The sequence below is a fragment of the Atta colombica genome, unplaced genomic scaffold (assembly GCF_001594045.1).
Source record: "Atta colombica isolate Treedump-2 unplaced genomic scaffold, Acol1.0 scaffold235, whole genome shotgun sequence".
NCBI lineage: Eukaryota > Metazoa > Arthropoda > Insecta > Hymenoptera > Formicidae > Atta > Atta colombica.
Genome location: NW_017259333.1, coordinates 375,498 through 384,921, shown reverse-complemented (window position 1 = coordinate 384,921; position 9,424 = coordinate 375,498).

The following is a 9,424-nucleotide window of genomic DNA, read 5'->3' as shown; positions in this document are numbered from 1 at the left end:
GGCGATGACTAACTAATAGCGAAGGAAGATTGGCAGGAAATCACTAAATTCACAAAAACATGTTACTCATTTGTTTCTGACTTATAAGCCATAAGGCAGTTTAATAGAAATTCAGATAAATATTTGAAACATACAGATCGAAAGAATAGAAACGTAATTGCGTGCGTTATGACACTTGGATATCGGTATCACATTACTAGGTCAAAATACGAAAAACTAAAAAATCTACAACATAGGCGTTTATTAGACGACGCGAGTAATTACCTAACGACATAGCAGTAATCGATGCCAATCTCGCAATGAACATAAAGTGATGATTAATCTTACCGAGTACGGCTTACAAATGGTCCGCAGAACGCCAGACATTAGAGAGAGAGAGAGAGAGAATGAGAGAGAGAGAGAGAGAGAGAGAGAAAATCGGAAAAAGGATTGACTCGAGCACCGCAACTAACGCTTGCAACGCGCTCTCATTGCAGCGTTATCTCTGATTTTCGCGTCAAAATAACAGCACAAACTAAGCATTACTAACGAATTGATGGGCGCCAAATTTAATTTAAACTGAAGTCTTTACACTTTTTTTTGGCAATTATGCAGAAGAACTGCCTCTAAACCGATTTTAATGAAATTAGGCTCATTTGACGCATAAAATGAAAGCGTCTGGCAGAAAAAAACTCGGAATTGCCCTATAAAGCAAATTATTGAGCGTTTAAGTTGATGACTATTGAAATCAAGAAATCTCTTAGCCACGAAATACTACGATGCAAGCATGCGCTGCGGTCACTGCTACTTTAAAACAAGTTTATAAACAAATTCATTACTTTATAAACAAATTGATTGCTTTAAAAAAACAAATTTACTACTTTAAAATCACAAATTATTTTCTTCTATTATTGTTGTTTTAAAAGCAGTAATTTATTTTTAAAATAGTGAATTTTTCAGAGCAAAGAATTTGTTTTAAAGTAGTGAATTTATATTTTAGAGTAAAAAATCTGTTTTAAAACAGTAAAATTTACATAGTAAATTTTAAAATAGTAAATTTGTGTAAATTTTAGAGCAGAAAACTCGATTTTAAATAGCGAATTTGTGAATCACAGCGCATGTTTACATTGCGGTATTTCGTGACTGATAGATTTCCTAACTTCAATAGTTGTTAACTTTAATGATCAATATCTCGCTTTGTAGGATAATAGTTCCGAACTTTTTTTGATAATTGCCTAGAATTGTGTCCTGCTTATCGATTTTGATGAAATTAGATTTATTCGACGCATTTTTGTATGAAATGAAAGAATCTGGCAAAAAAAAATATCGCTTTGCCCCGCGAATCGAGGCATTAAGAGTTAAAGTTCACGACTATTCAGATTAGGAAATCTATCATAGAGATAAAATGAGGTCTAATTGTACTGTTTCACATGGGTTTCGATTTCTACACGAAACGACTATCACTTCCCCTCCTCCCTGCAAAGAGGCGCACAATTTTATAATTGTATATATACAATTTTATAATTGTATAGTTGAATTGTTGAATTATTAGAAAATTAGAAAATCTGTCATGTAGACAGTGAGATATATAGATTAATGCTTATTGGAGTGCCGTAGGAGCCCTGAACAAAAAAAAATAACATCCCACCTGCTTGGGGCCTAACTGCCTAGAAGTTGCAGCCTAGACAGTAAAAAGACCGCTCTAAAAAACTTTTCTCATCCTCTACTGTCTTCATGAGCTAGAAATATTCCAAACGGATAATGGCCTAGTTTAGACCATTAACTCTCAAACCGAGGGTTCAATCCGGGTCAGAATGTAAGAACTAACTACCTGCAATCGAGCATTTCCTTGTCATTTGTTCGCAACACGTCCGCAATAACTTCATTTTTGTCCAATGACTTTTCCGAACAGACTTACTAATAGCCCCGAGTGATACACGCGAGAATCTCTTGGAACGTACGCTTCTCCCCACATCTACCAAGCACGGTCAATGGAAGGGGGTCTTAGGGATAAAAGAGAAATCAGAGAGCAGCAGTGAGTGATATATAGAGTGGACGCACGCAAGATTCACTCTCCTTCCATTGTACGGCCATTTTCGCCGCCCTAAGTTTAAGCGCTGTGTGTGAATTATTGTTCTAAGTCCGAACACAACTTTTTTTTGCTAATTCAATTCCTAATTCTATTAATAATTGCAAGTTCTAATTTCTAGTTCGTAATCCAAATTTAAATTAAAACTAATCTTACTCTCGCGTAAGATTTATTACTCCGGTAATCAATGTACTGATATGAATCGTTTTAAAATATATACTTAATTAAGTGTGTTTAGTGATTATCTCCACCTTCTCGCTTATTAACATTGACGATATAATCATTCGTTGCAAAACACTAACGAAAAGTGATCGCGCGTGGCTATTAATGCGACCGAAATCAGCAGCCGAATTCGCCCAGAGAGTAACAGAGGCCTTGATATTCCTCTCTTCCTTCTTACTGGCAATTGGGAACACTCCAGAGTGTGCATCTAAGCAATGCACCTCAAGGTAACAAAGCGACTATTTTACTTTTCGCTAATTGAAACCTCATCGTAAATGAACCACAGAACATGTGCCCTGTATTCCCGCGTTCGTGCTTCCCTATCGACGCTTCCTAGTGGTCAATCCTTACGTCGCATGGGTCCGTAATGGTTGTTGCGCATCCGCCTTATTTTATCATTAAGGAGAACGGAACGATTAAATGCACTGAATGTTATACTTCGTTATCCATTCACGAAAAGGAGAATTATTCCAGGGTATTGTGACATTACGTCTTCAGTTACTCCCAGCGATTTGAGACTTCCCTCGCGTGCTCTTTGATACTCGTTACCCTTCGCACGGTCACAAGTTGCTTCGAGTGCCCTGAGATCTTGGAAAGATTCCTAGTAGGAAGAAACGGGGAAGCAATCGTTCAACCGGAACGATTCAGAGTCGATCATAATCGCTATATCTAATGCTCGTATCTAGCCAATCGGCAACCTGGATAAAATCAATCGCAGCCGCTTTAGTACCCGGAACCGCGAATCCCGTATTCCACCATAGCCTCAGGTTAGAATTCGGGGATTGGTCGAATCCTCTTGGGACGTTCAATTGTAACAGGGAAATGCTCGACTGCAGTTGGCTGGTTTTTACATTCCGACTCGGATTGAATCCTCGTGTAAACTACTCATTGTTTATGCTGTAACTTCTAGGCGGTTAGACCCCAAGCGGATAAGGTGTGTTATTTTTTCTTTTTTTTGTTTGGGGCCCCGAAATGTCCTTTTTGCTTCAATGACCTTTTGCTTCGTTTGATGAAAAAAAATTGTGTGGAAAAGCAAATTAAAGGTAAAGATTTGATCTTTTGAATCATGTAAATTGCAATTTGTGTACAGTTTTTAATCCACTCCATGGAACTCCGCAAATTTCGTAAAAAATTTTGAGATCTGATATATCTTCATTTATGTTTGTGTAACTTTATAAAATCTCCATGAGAAGTTTTTAAAATAGCGATCTGAAAAATAGAGATTTCAAACTGTAAAATGCTATTTTAAATATCTTGATACAATGATTTTTAACGAAGTTATTCTATTTTGAAGTTTACATGTAGCTACTAAACAAAATTAGAGTCACTTAAAATCAGCGTTAAAAAAATTCAAATTCAAATTTTACACATCTCCGCGAAGAATGTTCGCAAAACGATGTACGAAAAAATATATTAAAGTCACTTTAATTAAAACTTCTTTAATTGTAAGTCAAGTTTAATATTTTCTCTTTAAAATGATTTTTTATCATTATGCTATAATTTTTTTCACTGAGTGATTTGAGTGAAGTGAGTAGTACATTATGTAGTCTTTTCTGCAAATTTCTAAAAATTTTGCCGGTATTAGCATTACCCAAAATGTACCACGGGAAGGTTACACGATCGGATTTACACCTCGCGTGCGTGCGTGCATGCATGCGTATTGGGGGAAGTGCGTGGGTGACATTCACATGGATGACCTTTTTTTGGACATATAATTATTGGACACGAACATTGCACGATTGGACACCGCATTATTGGACACGACATTATTGGACACTGTATTATTGGACACGTATTATTGGACACCGCATTATTAGACACGGCATTATTGGATACTGCATGATTGGACATCACATGATTTTATACGTCTTTAAAAAATTGTCATTCGATGTATAAATTACCCACATTTAAGGTAAGGCCCTCCTAATGTGTACGCACACATATAAAATGCGTTATGATTCACCAATCGGCTTATAACTTTTTTATAGATCAATGATTTCTATCTAAACGTAATTCATATGTTTGTTTCATAGATTAATGCATTTATGAAAATTTTAAAAAGTTTTAATTTCATCATGCATATTTAACAACGTTTACTTAGGTTACGTCTCCATGGAGAAAAAAACAGTGAAACGGAATATTGACAGAAAAGATATAGGATGAGGCTTTTTTCTCCATGATATTTTTTCTACGTGGTATTTTGAAAATTATATAATCTGTCATGCAATTCATTAATTTGTTAGGCTGATGTTATCTATTAGGCCAATATTACATGCGTCCGTTTTTTGTCATACGATAAATTTTTCAAGTCTGTTGATTGGCTTTAAGAGGCAAAGAAGTCCGAGATCCTCTCTGTCTTAACATGTTTGAAAATTCGTCGTTCGACAAAAAAACCGACGTATGTAATATTACATAACATATCCATTAGTGAACATAGCCATTAATGAATTGTCGATTCACTCTTTTTACACCCTTAAATCGGTTAATATGTACGCGTATCAAATTGTTGCGAATTAAATATTTGATACGTCCTTATTTACACCGATCTGCCTCAGAACAGGTCAGATTAGGTGACATGATATCTTTACTGCTTTTCAAAATGTAAAACTTCTAACTTGAATTTAAAAGCAATGGCGAATTTTAATATACAATACAAAACGAACCCAGCGTTTACAGCATGCTGAGATTTTTTAATACCATTTGATATCAGCTTGATCTGATACTTATGATTCAGAAGTATCAGATCAAAATAATCCGTTAGCGTTTATACTAAGCGTATCAAGTGATTTGGTGTGAATATGGTACCTAGGCTACAATCCAAAAGTCCTTTGACGAAAATTTTATTATAGTATATGTTACGTGTACTATATATTTTGAGTAAAATTTTTCTCGGAGAGAACGTTTTGGAACGTAACCTTAATACGCATATCAAGTATTCGGTATAAACTAGATCATTGTATGACAGATTAATTAACTTTCAAAATATCACATGTAACGCTTTATGTAACGTTTCTATTGATGCGTCGCATCGTCGAAGGAAAGAGAGGACTTGAGTATATATGGAGACACATTCACATTTCCACATACACACACACACATACACACATTCTCACACTTTTTCACTTTTACTTCAACCTGCTTTATACTCGCTTAGATTCACATACTTCGCGACCAGATGAAGCGCTCTCACGAATACGATACTGAATTTCCCATCTAGATAGTTTATTTTTCTTCTTCATTCTTTAACCGTCGAGGCATACGAGTCAAGTCGAGTTAATATTGTATATGATAATAAACGAACATTGTTATTTGAACATTCTAAGTTTCCTCCATTACCTATATTTATTATATGTAGCAATCCGTTATAATTGGTGATCCCGACGTGATCTGCAGAGGCGATCACTTGACGTGATCAACAGATCGCAACCGCGAATCGCACAATCGCGCGCCATTATTACGAGCACATGTCATTACCAAGGATGCCGCCGCCAGCCCTTCCAGTTAACGCATCCATAGGAGAAGAAAACTCAGCAATCAGGAACGAAAATACACTGAACCAGATATCAAATTATTCCAACAAATTATCAAGATTTATCAAGATATTAGCAACAGTTGATCAAGCAAATGGCTACATTGACTACTCAAGCTGACATTGACAACTGCTTGAAAAGCTGACCAAACAATCCCGAGCAAGGAGCCGCAGTAAAAATCGCACACGACTACTAGGCAAGGCGCACGAAAAACACCACAACAAAAGAGTCAACTCAAGTCAAGTCAGTGCTATTACCATCAGAGATTTGGCGATCAAACACGCAAATGCACGCCACCCTCTAGTACAAGCAAAAGCAATTCAGGAAAACCGTCAATCGGAACGACTAACGACTCAAAGTATCTTCTCGACTCCATGTTACCGACAGAGCAACAAGCTTTCTCATCGATACATATGCGGACATTTCGCTTTTACCGTTGTCGGGAATCAAAAAAATAGTCTTACCGACGCCACTCGTTCTGTACGCTGTCAACGGCTCACAGGTCAAAACATATGGACAAAAAATACTTACGCTAGATCTTAGAATACGCAGACCAGCAATCACATGGCAATTCACCGTGGCTGACGTCTTACGTTCGGTCATAGGAGCAGACTTACTCAAACACGGCTTTATAATGGGCATTCAGGGCGAGCATCTTTCTCTATCGATAAGATAACGCAACTAAATATCCCAAGGTTTAAGCGACAAATTGCCTACGCTTCCGTCAAGACAATAGATTTCATTTCCTGGCGGACTCGAGAATTACCAAAGAATCGCAGTTACCGTCAGACAGGGCACATGGAATTTTTCACCACATTCAAACTAAAGTCCTCCAGTTGCCAGCTGCGACGACTACCAGACAAGCTAAGAACTGCGAAAGCAGTCGCACATTTGATGCAGCTTGGGATCTGCCGACCTTCCAATAACCCTTAGGAGGCATCATTGCATCTGATACGAAGAAGCAATCCGGAGTGTGGAGACCTTGTGGGGATTACCGAGGTCTGAACGCGGTGACCACTTCAAACAGATACCCGCTGCCGTCTCTTATACACGACCATCGCCAACCATCTACACGGAAAACATATATTCATCACGCTTGAGCTAGTTAAAGCATATCATCAGGTATCTATTCTCGAGGAAGACATTCCAAAGATGGCGGAAACTACGCCTTTTAGTCTGTTCGAATTCGTAACCATGACTTTCGGTCTATGGAATGCGGCACAAATCTTTTAGCGACTCATGAACCAGGTCCTACAAGTGTTAGAATGTTGTTTCGTTTACATAGATGACGTGCTCATAGCTTCAACAGAGGAGCAACATAAAAAAATCTACGTCAAGTCTTCCAGCGATTCCAGGAGGCAGGCATAACGATCAACTCAATTAAGTGCAATTTTGGGCAGAGGAACATAGAATTTCTCGGACATGAGATCAACAGCGAGATTATCAAATCTCGGGCAGACAAGGTAAAAGCAATTACAAATTTTACTCGACCTGAGATAATTCAACTCCGTAGATTTCTTGGCATGTTAAATTATTATATTATCGTCGCCATCTGAAGCATGCAGTCAAAAATCAAAGACCGCTAAACGAGCTATTGAAAGATAGCAAGAAAAATGATAAAAGACCTGTGCCTTGGAATGCCGAGACTATCGCCGCATTTGAAGCCTGCAAAGCGGAGCTCACAAACGCCATTCTATTAGCACACCCGATCGAAGGAGCAACGCTACTTCTCTCCATTGATGCATCGGATACTGCCATCGGAGATTCATTAGGTGAGCAATGATCAATTGTAACCTATAGCATTTTATTCTAAAAAACTCATCAGTTTTTTCAGTGATACACAAAAGAAATATAATATGACCGAGAGCTTCTAGCGATCTACGAAGGTATTAAATATTTTAAAGACATCCTTCTAGATCACATAGATACTATTAGAACTGATCACAAGCCAACTCATGCAGCGATTGGATAAAGCACCTCGGCAAGTTCAACTGTTAGATTTAATTGCTTAATTCATCACAAATATTATACATATCACTGGACAGAATAATGTCGTTCTTGACACGTTATCATGCATCAACGCTATCCAAATGCCTGTAATAACTATGGAAGAACTATCCGGAACAGGCGAAAGATGAAAAGCTTCAAGAACTTTTGAAAGGCGAATCAATTTTAGAATTAAAAGAATTCACGTTATCAGATTCAACCACACCACTTTACTGCGACTGCTCAAAAGGAACAATACGATCGTACGTCCCAGGAACTCTGAGGAGATGAATCTTCGACGCTGTGCCTGGAATGACACACCTCAACGGCAGAGCCATCAAACAAAAATTCGTTTGGCCGGGAATCAATAGAGACATCACTCACTGGGAACGTACCTGTCTTCAGTGTCAGCGTAGCAAAATCCAACAGCATACCAGAAATATACCCAAAAAGATTCCAACGCCAGACCAGTGTTTCCAAGTCCATCTGAATCTCGTCGACCCTCTTTCGAAAGTAAGAGGATAGAGATATTATTTAATCACTTTTCCAAATGGCCTGAAGCCATATCACTCCCCAACATGACCACGCAGACAGTTACTGCAGTATTCATCGACAGCTGGATAGCACGTTTTGGCACTCCTGTCGTTATCACTACTGATTAAGGCAAACAATTCGAGGCTAATCTTTTCCAAGCACTCTCGAAATTCCTGGATAGCAAGAAGATTAGAACATCTCCTTATCACCCAGCGGTCAAACGGTCTGATTGAGAGACACATCCTTAAAACTTCTATATCTGCCATGAAGATGGGAGATAATGGCTCGACCTATTGCCTACAGTATTGCTAAGCCTTTGCACATGCCTGAAAGAAGATCTGAAATATTTTCCAGCAAAGTTAGTCACGGCGCACTGAAAATATGCGAGGAGAAGATCGAGATCCTACAGAAGATACGAAGACCTTCGTCATGGCATTTCGTAAACGCATACGGCAACTCTGTCCACAATTAATGTCCGCATCACTATGGAAAACGAACAGCCTTCCGACAGCAGCGATTAGAAAAGACCATATACGTTTTCGTCAGGGAAGTATTCGAAAGCCACTCCAACATCTTTATACCGGGCCACATGAAGTGGTACGTAAGAAAAATGAACATGTTTATGTAATCCATATGAATGGCCGTGACGTAGCCCTATCGACAAAAAGGTTGAAGTCTTCTTACCCAATGCAGAAGAAACCTGAATTGCCACAAGAAAAATCGATAAAAAACATGGCTGTGGCGTACAATACACCAAAGAAAATATGCAATAAACCTAAGAAAGTACAATTTGTGCCTATTTATCCATAGACTCTTAGAGGGGAGTATATGTGGAGATACATTCATACTTTCACACACAACATACGCACGCGCGCACGCACACACACACACACACACACACACACACATTCTCACACTTTCATACTTCAACCTTATTATTCTCTGCTTTATACTCGCTTAGATTCACACACTCTGTGACCAGATGGTCACACTCTCACGATATTGAATTTCCCATCTAGGTAGCTTTACTTTTTTTCTTTAACCATCGAGACACACGAGTCAAGTCGAGATATTGTATGTGATA